Source organism: Manduca sexta, unplaced genomic scaffold (assembly GCF_014839805.1).
Source record: "Manduca sexta isolate Smith_Timp_Sample1 unplaced genomic scaffold, JHU_Msex_v1.0 HiC_scaffold_3543, whole genome shotgun sequence".
Taxonomy (NCBI): Eukaryota; Metazoa; Arthropoda; class Insecta; order Lepidoptera; family Sphingidae; genus Manduca; species Manduca sexta.
In genome coordinates this window covers 159-13,163 of record NW_023594623.1, presented here as the reverse complement: position 1 = coordinate 13,163, position 13,005 = coordinate 159, and the positions used below count along the sequence as shown (strand labels likewise).

Here is a 13,005-nt window from a genome sequence, read left to right as displayed (position 1 = left end):
TGTAATAATGTTTTAAAGCCTTCATCATGCAACATGCCACATTGTAATGCACATAAATTGCTACAAGAATAGTTACAATTTATTTTCCTTGATAAATAAAGAAATAAGCAAGGTCGACTCGACTAACCATTTGTGTCCATCAACTTTTCTATGGCCGATTTTATACTAATACGAATATATAGAGAAAACAGTCTCACTACTTAACGTTAATGAACGCATAAAAGCTTCAAGTGATGAGTGTCACTTCAGCTCGTAGCCTAAAATGCAAATAAGAAAAATGTCCCAGAAACTTGCCAGCACGTGAAACAAACGTTACTATGACTACAATATCGACCGGCGGCTTTTCCGAGGCTGTTCCTCTGAAATTCTCATTCGCGTGACGGCCGCTGAAACAATAGGGGTTGAAAAAGTCTAGACATCAGATTACGTGCAAACGACTCACCGGCCGCACCGCAATCCCGTTAGCGTAATTAACGTTACGTACCTACTCACTAGTTCATTTGTAGCTTACTATATAATTTTAAAATAAAAATTATTCATAATGAAAAGTGCCTGGTTCCCGTAGTAGGGATCCGGGCGGCAGTAGACGATAAGTACGTGCGCGAAACGAACCGAAACGTGTGCTCATTCGAGTCGCCGACAATGCACGAGTGTCCGTTATTAAAAGCACCCCAGAGCACTCATTAGTCGGTGCACCGTAACTCCGATGCGGTTGGAAGAAACGCAACGCGTATGCAATACGGGGCATTAGAAAGTGTAATGTATAGTGTGGTGCGATGCTGTCGGTGAGCAAAGCCGACGTCGTTAGTTGAACAGAAGAAGCAACAGTGGGCGCGGGAGAGAGGTGCGTAGCGAGTAGAGTGCTGCCTCGTGCTGCGTCCGCGCATATTTGTTTACCGCCTGGCTTGTTCGGTGTCCGCGCACTCTGCGGGTATGTTGGCTAGGTGCACAGATGCACCTGCACCGCGCGATCCACAAGATTTCACCACAAAATCACGCGGTCTCTGGGATTTTCCTGTGCTTGTTGTGTCGTGCCTTTAAGGATTTTGTCTACGCTTAAATTATAGAGCACAAACGGTACGTAAATACATAATAATATCTCTATTTTATGGTATACGTCATTTATACAAAAAGACAAAAAAAATGTTTATACGTGGATTATTTATGTAATGCCTTTGCACTTTTTTATTTATGCTTATAATAACAGTTTAAATACAAAATACTTTAACTTTACTTGATAATAAAATATGGGCGTAATAAATATAGATCTAAGTTGGAATCTACGTCTTACTGTGGATAGTGCCCATTATGTCTACACTAATACTATACACCAACAAAAAGAAACTGCATTTCAGTATATACTTACCAACGTGGTACATAAAAAATTCAATGTAAGTAGAGAACAGATAGATTTCACCAATATACGAACACTGCTCAAAACTACCAAGTAGATACGAAATGGTAACAGATTTATGTATAATCATCACGCTAGCGTACCAAAGTAATTAAAAATCTCGGTCAGTGTTGTTCAGTAGTTTATACCTACATATTATATAGTGGGTGTTAAATAATAGCTGTGCTATATTAATGGGTAAGTACTTATAATAATAGTAAAAAAGAATACACTAATCAAATAATGTTTATGCTATTTACCAAAACTCATTTAACAGTCGTATCTATATCACTTGCAATTCAGATAATTGATAAAATTGTTAGAAGGAACTTACTTAAAATATTATGTTGGTAAAAGAAGTATATACCGCTGTCTATGTCTAAAATCGAAGGCAACTAGTTAATCATAGTTATCAGTGGACCAACAAATTGGTCATCAAAAATCTCTTCACGTAGAAGAATCCGTTTAATAGTTGTAAATGGAAGAAATGTGAATGCAAATCTGGACATTATGGTAATGAATAAGTCAATTTCAATCTAGATCACTTACTAGGTAGCTTCACAATTCAATTAGGAAGTTGATTTCTTTGTATATTTAACGAAGCCCAACATGTACTTACATACTTAGATAATTTATTTTATATATTGAGACTATTTTATAGAAACAAAATTCCTTTCAAAATGCGTAGTGGTTTAAACTATGAGTAGGTACATTTAGATCTCAGACTACAAATAAAAGCGAACAGAGACGCCCTACTTTTAGCCGGCCATAAATAAAGCAGCGATAAACTAAATATTTAAACCATTGTAGTAGGTACTGATGGAAAGGCCTCGTAGTAAATAGTACAAATTATAATAATATTTAAGTAATCAGAGAAGTACTTAAAAGAAACACTAATGTATGTAAAGTAACTATATAAATATAAAAGCTAAGCATATATCTTAATCCACATTTTCTTCAAACACTGTGTGTTAGAGCAATTATATTATATAAGCAAAATAAATTACAGCACCTACTACCAGTATACAACATTTTCGAACTTTTCATCATTATTATATACTTACATACCCGTTTTGTCTATAAATGCAAAAATATTGTGTAACATTACGCTATGTATAAAATGTTTATTTTCGTCTCATTACGACCCGTTGCAACACAAGCGTAATTCATAACATCAATTCGGGCGTAAACTTGTTTCCGGTTGTTCAATAATGACAAACAAAATCAGTAGACACCAGAAAAAGCACAATAGATGAACAAAACGATTGTCCGTGTTGTACTGTCGGCAATAATCAATGAAATAGTTGACCTTCAAAGTTGCCATACAGGAACCAACGACCTTTGTCCTTAAGTGATTAAATTGAGTACTTAGCTATTGGGTAGAGTTCCTAGCCGGTTCTGCATTATTAATGTTGAAATAAAAGTTAAAATAAGAATAATTTAAGGTAGAATTTCAGTTCAATGTAGACAAAAACACACACACGCTTGATGATTTAAATAGTAAACATTAGACCTTCATCAAAGGGTCTGTCCAAAAAATAATAAAAGAAGTCAGAGGCAGTTTAAAAATTACGGTTGGCAATACAGTGTGAAAATGCTAAAAAAATGAGGCAAAGTTAATAATTATCCAATATTAGTAGCATCCACGTCGAAAATAATTTTTATCTGAAAAATCTGGACTCTAAAGATTACGTCTGACCTCTACTTTAACTTGTCCGGTAGTTACATTAAAGCACAGGTGTCAGATACCTATGTCTCAATAATCGCCAACACATAGGTGTAAAAGTACCGGCACCCAGATAGATTATTTACGTCAATAATATTAAATTAAGTTCGAATTAGCAAAATCAAGAACAAAGTTTAGAACTCTATATAATATTTACATTCAAGATTGACGAAAAAACTATGTCCATGCTATTTTCAATCATTTTAATACAATATTAGGTACCACAAACATATCAGCAATTTTTTTTCTTCCTTCCTGTTCGTAACTCCTTTTTATGTAGGATCAGCGCAACATAAATGGAGTTTAATGTAATGAAGCACTGCAGAAAATATTTGGCTAAATTTTTACGACTGATGGTATTGTGTTGGCTTAACCCAAGTTAAGGCCTAGGAATCGAAATTAAACCTTCCGGTCCACAAGAAGCGCTGACTTAACCTAACTTTTACTAATTTCAAAAATGTGCTAACTTACTCACTTTTAAATATCTATAATGTACTTGGATAGGTATAGGATTCCGAATAACCTCTATGGCAAAAACAAGATATCCGTTAACAATTTATATTTCCAGCATAATAACACGAATTATTTTTAATATTTAATATAAATTAGTAGTAAATAGGCAAGTTATCGCAGCGTTAAATAATAAAGTAAAACATTCACTAGTTAATGCAGTCAGTCTGCGCACGAGAGCGTGACCGGACGCAAAACAAAATAATTCCATTATTAACTTCACTCACAGTTGTTTTTCATTTATTTTCCGTTATTCAACTTTTTAACCAGAAATCTTTCTCTAAAATTTATTTCTTCCTGCGCGATAGACGAATATTTGTCACTAAATTTTAAATACGTAGTTTCATACGATCTATTCAAAACTCATAATGGAATAATTTTTGTTGAGACTTTTTCTCTTGATAATATTCTTGCCTTGTAGTTTATTAAAACTTATAAGCTCTCTCAGGTTAAATTATCGAAATATGCTTGGTTGCTATGTGAAGATTTATCTCTCTAATAAAGCTTACCTATAGTTATATAGTATATAGTTATAGCTTATAGCGTTATCTATCACTGAGACGTCATTGTTACTTTAGCCATAACTACCACTCAGTTACCTAATGGGAGTTGGGACGTGTTTTATTGAATTTATTAATGACTAGCTATTACCGCGCGTAACAAAGTTTTCCCAGGATTAATATTGTCCCGGGATAAATAAAAAAAAAATAAATCGGTCCAGTAGTTGCAGCCATTAGATCCTTCACCCTACAAACAAGCTCACTTGAAAGAGGAAATCTTTATAATATCAGTATACAGGACAGAGAGTATTCCTTTTACCCTTACACCTTAAGAAATATGAAGACTTGCCTAGTTAACAATGAAAAATATCTAGTAATCTTAAAAAGGCTTGCTTGGGCTCCCTCTAGGATTTAAGTAGCTCTCATGGTTATAATTTCATCTCATCTAATCAGCCTATAACTGTCCACTGCTGAACATAAGCCTCCCCTAGAGCGCGCCACGTTGTTCGGTCCTCCGCTCTCCTCATCCAGCGTCCACCGGCGATTCTGCGAATATCGTCGGACCAGCGGTTCGGAGGTCGTCCTACGCTACGAGACGCGGTCTCCACTCTAGGACTCGTCTGCTCCAGCGGCCATCGGTCCAGACAGATATGGTCAGCCCACTTCAGCTGGCTTATTCTCCGAGCGATGTCCGTTATTTTGAGTTCTCTCACGGATAACCTCATTTCTGATTTTATCCGCGAGAGAGACACCTAGCATATGCTTCGTTCCATCGCGCCCGCTGCGCGACCTTGAATTTGTGGACTAGCCCCACCGTCAGTGTCCACGTCTGGGCATTATAATTTACAAAAATATATATCCCTGAAGAGATTAACAGTATTGAAAAGATTGATTAAAACTACTATTTATAGTAAAGCCAAGGTATAAAATGGAAAAAGTAACACATTTTTTTTTTTCATTATGGTAACTTACATTGGCAAATGATAATAAAATAGAAAAACTAATGTAATCATTAATATCATCGCTTTATAAACTATCTTAGACTTTAACGTGGCCGAAGCTGAGTGCCGACATTAAATAAAATTCTAATCAATACCAATCGTAATCGATCCGTCATTTATGAATGAATTATTCAGAGTGTGACTAACTAACGCACAATGAGCCACAATCACGTCTGCTTTCAACAAATTTAAATATTCCTTTCAGCCGCCTGAAATCTTGGCTGAGTATACAAATACAATTGTTGCTGATTAAATTGGCGTAACAAGTGTCCCAGCCATTTAGATTTTATGAGCAAGCTGCAATGCGTATCATTCCGGAAATTGTTAAAAAAAATTATATTTATTATGAAAATAATAAAATTCAATTTTATAATAAGTAGCTCACTTTCTCGTCCAAAGAAACTTTCGTATATTAGTAGGTACTCTTTGAATTATAATATAACATAGTTTTCTGTTTAAAAACTTTTATTAGGTATCAGTAAGTATATAAAAAATTTCCTTCAATTTCTTTGATATCATTTCTACTTTTAGTATTTGTCAATTGTGTGCGTAGGTGCTGTGTACGTAATTTAAATAGTAAGCGAATGCTTGAACGAAAATCATTTGCATTTACACTGACCCTTAATTTAACGCTAGTGAGCATAAAATGAAAGGTAGGTAAGTACAATTTCATATACGCACCGCTGTCATACCACTATACGCCATTATGCTGTACTTACTCCTAAGCCTAAAAACATTCACTGAGCCTAAAGTAAACGGCAAAAACAGGTACGGATGCTACCTGTCCCTCCTATGGAACTCTACGTTCCTACTTTATCAATTTGAAGTAAATATATAAAGTTGTTTTTATTTCATGATTTCTTAGGTATACGGAAATGTTATGCATCAAAATAAAATTATTTTTCGGGTTTTACCGCGATTTTTTTCATTAATTTTCTCCCGACTTTTCCAAGACTGCAACCTTCATGTTCACAAGGCAAATTAAAGCATAGATTGTCCGTAAAGTCAACGTTACAATATCTACTTACAATTAAGTTAAATTCTTCGTAACGTCGCAAAAATATAAAAAATACAGCGGTTTATCCGAGAACTAGTTTTATTTCTATACTTTGTTAAATAGATAATTAACTTGAACGAATTAAATGAGAGTTTTAGCTATCTATGGATATCAAACAATAGTGCCCACCTTCATTGCATGTAGAGTTTATAAATAATACGTTACCACAATTTTAGAAGTAAATAATACTAGTTGTTAACTTAAATAATACTAGCAAACTGCTACACATACTTACACTAACATAGCGTGTAAGCCAGCCTTTATGAATTTCATGTGCCTAATTCATAACATGGCATGAACATTGAACATACTATCTGCGTTACACAAGACAATTCTACATTTACGTAATAAAAGTATTTAGTGGACGGAACAAAACCATTTCATCTAAAAAATTTAATGCATGTTAAAACTCAGTATTCAGTAAGCGCATAACACTTTCACTTTTACGTGACTACGATATCTCCCACAGGAATTTAATAATGGATCATAATTCTCTACAGACTGGCTTTGTTATTAACTAAGTGTAATGTGTATGTCCACATCTTAAAAACCCGATTTCATTTCATAGAGAATTATGTTGTTACGTCGCGTCGAGGACATACATAATGGGGTGTTATTAATTATGTATAGACTCCACTTATGTATTCTTAAATTAATTTCAAGGACTTAAGTCTATGTACCCCGTAAGTCGTCATTCGCCAGTATGATGAAGGACAGCAGAGTCTTACACTAGAAATCTTCGGAACTCCGCCACGCTACTCTACAGATGATTTCTCTATAGATATCTATAAAGCACGAACATATTAAGATAATTATATCTTACTGTAAAGTTAGGTTAGAAGCATAGATATACTTAACTATGCTGGGCTAAAAATAGACGGTAAAAACCACTTACCCTCCAAATAAACCAACTTTCGAAAAACGCTCCTCTATAAGAGTGTATTTAAAAATATTATTTTAATTATAATCTATCCATTTATCCGTATAGATCTATATATGTAGGTACCACATATATAGATCTGTACAGATATAAAATAATATTTTTTTGGGTATGCAAGATATAAATTTTACATCGATAAGCCCAATGACCATTCAAAGCCATGCCTGTATCGAGGTCATTATGTAGGAAGGTTAACAGGACAAATTATAAAATGAAAATAAAATAGGAATATGAAAGAAAAAAAAAACAGATTTTAAAATTATATAATCTAATGCGCTTTCATTTCTGTCACGAACAAATATGTTTATCTATATTGAACAACACCACCAATATACGAACTTAAACGCTGAAAAATATTTTTCCTTAAATGAAAAACTAATGACAAGCTATAAAAAAACGCACCCCCTTCAATAACTATCGACATCCCCTACATGCGATATTGATAAAACTTGAAAACCCTTTACATACCTATGAAGGGGAAATTTGTATTTTTTCACGATAAGAATGAATTATTAATACGCCACAGGTTGCAGCCATGGAAGGTAGTGTGTTAGTGAATAAAATATTACTCTGTTATCATGTTTTGTTGGACATAAAAATCTCACAAAATATTTTTCCATACGAATTTCAGAGGAGATGTCTCATCTTTACCTACCATGGAATACCGGGGAACGCTATACAAATCGTTTGCAAGTGCGCAACCAATTCGCCAGCACTCTCGAACTGCACAAACAATCATCTTACGACTATCAGGAACCAAATCAACGCCAAAGAAGTCCAAGTTTACCGCCGATACATCATATAGAAGGAGAAAGACCGGTTATAAAAGAAGATAGAAGGTCTAATGTCGTGAATCGCAATATTCCAAGTGCCAAGAGATTCGCATTTTACGATGAAGATTGCGAGGGAGACACATCTGGTTATGGCAGCGAGACCCTCAACAATATGAACCGCAATCGCAAAGATTATGTGCAAGATGAAAATCGGAACGTTATTGCTGCATGGCACCAAGAGACTACTGATAACAGGTAAAGCGAATGAAATGAATATGCTACTTATTGTAAGCTTATTATGAGTGAATGAGAACATCGTACTCTGATTTATAAAATCAAATTTAATTTATAATGTTATTATTATTACTTTATAGGTTGACGACGACTGAAATTCCCACATCAGGCCGAAGCCCGCGCGCAGCCGAAGAGGGCCGTCTAAGATGGGGTGATCGCGGATTGCTACTGGGCGACTGTGGGAACCCACAGCACCCAATGCTAGATTACCCCAGGTACATTTACCTTAATACATGTTTATGCATATATAAATCAAACTCGAAAATAATAATTTAACAAAACCTATATTTATACATAGATAAATACTACGTGTAGTATACTTCAAAGGTCGAATGTGCATATGTGTATCTTATTTACATACTTAATTCATTTTATTCAAAGATGCCGAATCAAAGAAAAGGTACTCCCTCTTGGGTAGAGCGGGGTTTAAACATGATTGAAAATTCTTCAGAACTTCTAGTCATAGACCAAAGAAGCTCGAGTAATAGTACTGGACTCGACTGCGACAGGATGTCATGTAATGGCTGTGATGAAGGAAGGTATGTAGTGATATAAAATTACAAATTTAACACTAATGTTTAATAACAATCCAATATATTATTGTTGTTATTATTTTACAGAACATTTCTTAGAGGACAAAATGTTCCTTTAGAGCCAGAAATTAAAGCCCAACGCGAAAGCAAACGTATAAAAGCACTTGAATTGCAGTCAGCAATATTGAATCAACTAGAAGACAGAGAAAACGTCGCCTCGAAGAAAGGGAAAGGAAACTGAAAGAAGAGAGATTAGAAGAATTAAGGATACAACGACAACAAGAAGAAGACAGGCTGAGATTGGAAGCAGAGAAAAGACGGCATGAAGAAAACAACTTCTAGAACAGAGAAAGCTAGAAACATTAAAGAAAGCGCTCGAAGACGCGGAGAGAAAGGCTAAACAAGACAAAGAGAAAAGGTTTACTTGTTTGAAAAATCGTTGAAAGCAAATGTAGATGAAGATGCGAAAGAAAACATAGAGGAAAATATACCAGCTGAAGTCGTACGAAATATTGATCCTGCAAGTCCTACTAAGACAAACAGAACATATGATGTTCATTCTGCGAAAAGCATAAAAAAAGAAAGTTCATCTCACCAAACAACTGAATTTAATTCACCAAGATCTATGGGAACAGGGAATTTAAATTTATTTATTCACAGTATTCCTCCTTTAGCCATTGCTGAGCGGCAATTTAATCTTGTACCCATTGGAATTAATAGCAACGGCGAAATAATCAACGGGCACACTAACGGAATTCAGTTAGCGGTTATAGTTCCTCAAAATGCACTTGGAAATTTATACGGTGTATCATTAAACAATGGCAACGATTCACAAGACATGCGTAAAGTTGTAACACCCACTAACTCATATCGTACTGTTAAAATGATAGATGTAGCCACACAAACCGATATAAGTATTTTTAAACGAACTACAGATAAAATAGTAGAGACAGAAGACATTGAGAGTAATGTTGAAAAAGATTATTCAAATATTGATGAAAATGCGCCACAAGATAGTCAACACAGCACCCTAAAAAAAGATAGACGTTTCCGATCTGAAGAAAGATATAAAAAAGACTTGGAAAATCGTCCTAAATGGGGCGTTAACCGTCCCGCTGCTCAGTACAAAAAACAGAGTGAAAAAGATCCATTTTACAGTCAAAAAAGAAAATGCGACAAAAATATAGACCGCAAGCGAGACAATATTTATCACAATCTAGTGAGGATAGTCGTTCTCCCAGCCCACTAACTCGTTCTGAAAAATTTACAGAAACCGGAATGAAACATCGCAATTCATTAAGTCAGTCGTATTGGAGAAGCAAAAGATCTAGTCAAGATGTATCCAAAAGTAATACTGTGCCGGAATCTATCAGTAATATACAGGCTGAATTTAACCACATAGGACAAATAACAACTACTGAATTAACAGAAAACAAAAAGTCTCCAAAGATGTCTCCAACAAAAAGAATAACTTTATCACAAAAATTTATTAATGACAAATACGGCAATAGAAAATTATGGATAGAAGATATTAACGAAAGAAATGCCAAATCAAACATGTTTGATACAGAAAACCGAAAAAATATTATTGGCCAACTTAACATTGCCAAAAGAGATTACATAGAAAAACACGAGGATCAAGAAAACTTTGCCATAAAACAAAGTTTTAAGCCAATAAAGAATGTAGTTCTAACAAGTTTTATAGCTAGTCGTGCAATACACTTAGAGTATGAAATTAGGTTACTTTCGAGATTGTTATCGATTCAACCGTTTCTAAGAAATAGGGCAACGTAATGTTGGATCGATAGCATTGAGTTAGTTGACTTCACGTGTGTTTCCTTATATACGTTATGTCTAAATTAATTGATGATTTATTTGATAAAAAGAAAGATGAGGCTCTATGTTGGATTTATCCAAAACAGTGATAAATACCGCGGAGGAGTACAGAGCAGTTCTAGATAAAGTGCCAGACTTCAAAACTCGACCAGAAAAGGTAAACGCAACTTAAATGTTTGATTGACATTACGCACTAGTGATCTTTTACTTCCGAATTCATTAGGTACGAAGCGAAGACATAAAATAAAGGACAAAAAAGAAGATCAGAAAACTAGAACTCCTCGTAAAGAAGTTAAAGCTTATGAAAAATTAGGAACGCGGGGATATGAAGAGAAACATTTCACGTACATGGATCCAATCCCTGCGGAAATGAGAGGTTTGAAATTCGAAGAGTTGTGCGCTGTACCCATAGAGTGGCGTATGCTGACGTCCATCAGACCAAAGTCTAAATTAGACGAAGAATATTTTAACAGGTGCATTCATAGGTTTTAAACCATTAATTCACAGTAGTATAATATACTAAAGAATATTGTAACAAATATTTTAAATGATTAACAGGTTAGTTGAACTGAGAAAATCTGAATTGAAAACCAAAGCGCGTGACAAAAGGGAATATGCTAAAAATAATATGATAAGGAAAACAAAAAATCGCTCAGGAGTTACTGAAACTAGAATTGTGTCGTGTGCTGAATGCGGAGAAGAATATTGCAATGGTGAGTGATTAGAGTTTTTTCAAAACACTATAATAGGTCAGTAGTAGACCTGAATTGTATTTACATAGAGCTTATTTTCGCCATATTGGTAAGTAACAAAACCAATATTTATGACATATTAGTTTTGTGATTACGTTTCATATGAGACTCATCATATATTTTTAAATCGAATTTAACTGAAATGCGGGCTCAATCGAGCTAATTCCATTGCGCCAAATCCCTGCTTTTCTAAAATAACAGTCTCGAACTTTAGACAGCTTAAATGCAAGGATTAGAAGGATTAACGCAATGAGATACCGCGGTCATGCAAATATCAAACGCTACTTCACATAAACTGTTGATAGAATACAGTGTTGCTTTTCCGTCGTAGGCAATTACGAGGTAATAATGTTACTCCAGATTTCTAGATTTTGCCCACCTAACCTATTGCGGTTATTAAAGAGTATTACTTTATGAGGGTGCACGGGTACAATGTGATTAACTGTACACTGTGACCAACTATAATATTATTTATCTATTCTGTACAGGCAAAATGTGCGTCATAACAAATTACGATATGTTCGCTCGACTAAAAGTGGAAGTGGAGACAAAGACATCACGCACACAAGCCACATTGCCCCAGGGAGCGAGCAAGCTGCGCCGCATGCGCCGGCGCGTGCGTCGCAAGCCGCGCAGCAAGAGTGCCGCACCCGCCGCCCTCGCCGCACGGAAACCACACGGCAACAAATCGGGAGCTAGAAGTGATTCAGAATTGTAATATATTTTGAGGAATAAGGACAGATACAAAACTTAAAATCATTTAGTTTTGCAAATTGAAGGCCTGATAAATTTTCCTATTGATTAAATTAAAATTGAGCTACAAACAAGCAAAATAGGAAACATCATAGACTACAGTCACACACACACACAACATCACGCATTTTATCCCCGAAGGGGTATGCAGAGGCGCAACCATGGCACCCACTTTTCGCCAAGTGTGTTCCGTCCCATGATGTGATAGGGGGCGAGCCTATCGCCATATCGGGCACAAATTCCAGACTCCGGGCTGATACTGAGCAGAAAACCCAAATATAACTTTGCCCGACACGGAATTCGAACCCAGGACCTCAGAGCGCTGCCGTACCGCGCATGCAGTACAACTACGCCACCGAGGCAGTCAACTGAAATAAATAGGTTAGGCACAGGGGCGTAGCTACCGTCGTATCAGCCGTATCAGTGATACTGGGTCTCCGAGCTTAGGGGCCCCTCTTAGCCCATACCTACGTTAAACTAAACAGGAACCCAAAAGTTTACGTTGCCCTGAAGGACCCCTAACAAATTTTAGACATAGTGCCCATCTATGGCAAACTATGCAGTAGCAACTAGTAAGTTAAGCATGTAATATTTTGAACTACCAAAATATATCGCAGTAACCTAAAAGAGAGATAAGGACATTTTATACGAATTAAAAAATAATTTTGTATAATAAACCAGATGCTTTTCCCTAATTATTACGTGTTCTTTGTCACTTTTGGCATTACAAATTAATAATAAAACTTTTTTTCGGATTTTGTTCTGTTTTTGTCGATCCAAATATACAAAATTAAAATAATTAGATAATGGAACACTTATATTTCGCACGACCAACACCTAGTCCGCCCCCTGACCATATTTAAAACATCGCCTTGTATCTTTATTCATTAATTAAACAAAACTGCAACAAAATCCGCAATAATTCGTTTTATTAACA

At 35.4% G+C, this 13,005-nt stretch overlaps 1 non-coding gene and 1 pseudogene across 1 annotated transcript; both read left to right on the top strand.

Moving 5' to 3' along the window:
* Positions 1-790: 790 nt before the first annotated feature.
* On the top strand, positions 791-10,521 carry LOC119188502 (annotated as a pseudogene).
* LOC115444426 lies at positions 10,392-12,235 on the top strand. The gene is made up of 4 exons (XR_005113806.1): positions 10,392-10,737; positions 10,800-11,036; positions 11,122-11,276; positions 11,804-12,235. It is a non-coding gene; the product is annotated as an uncharacterized LOC115444426 (transcript).
* The last annotated feature ends 770 nt before the right edge of the window (positions 12,236-13,005 follow it).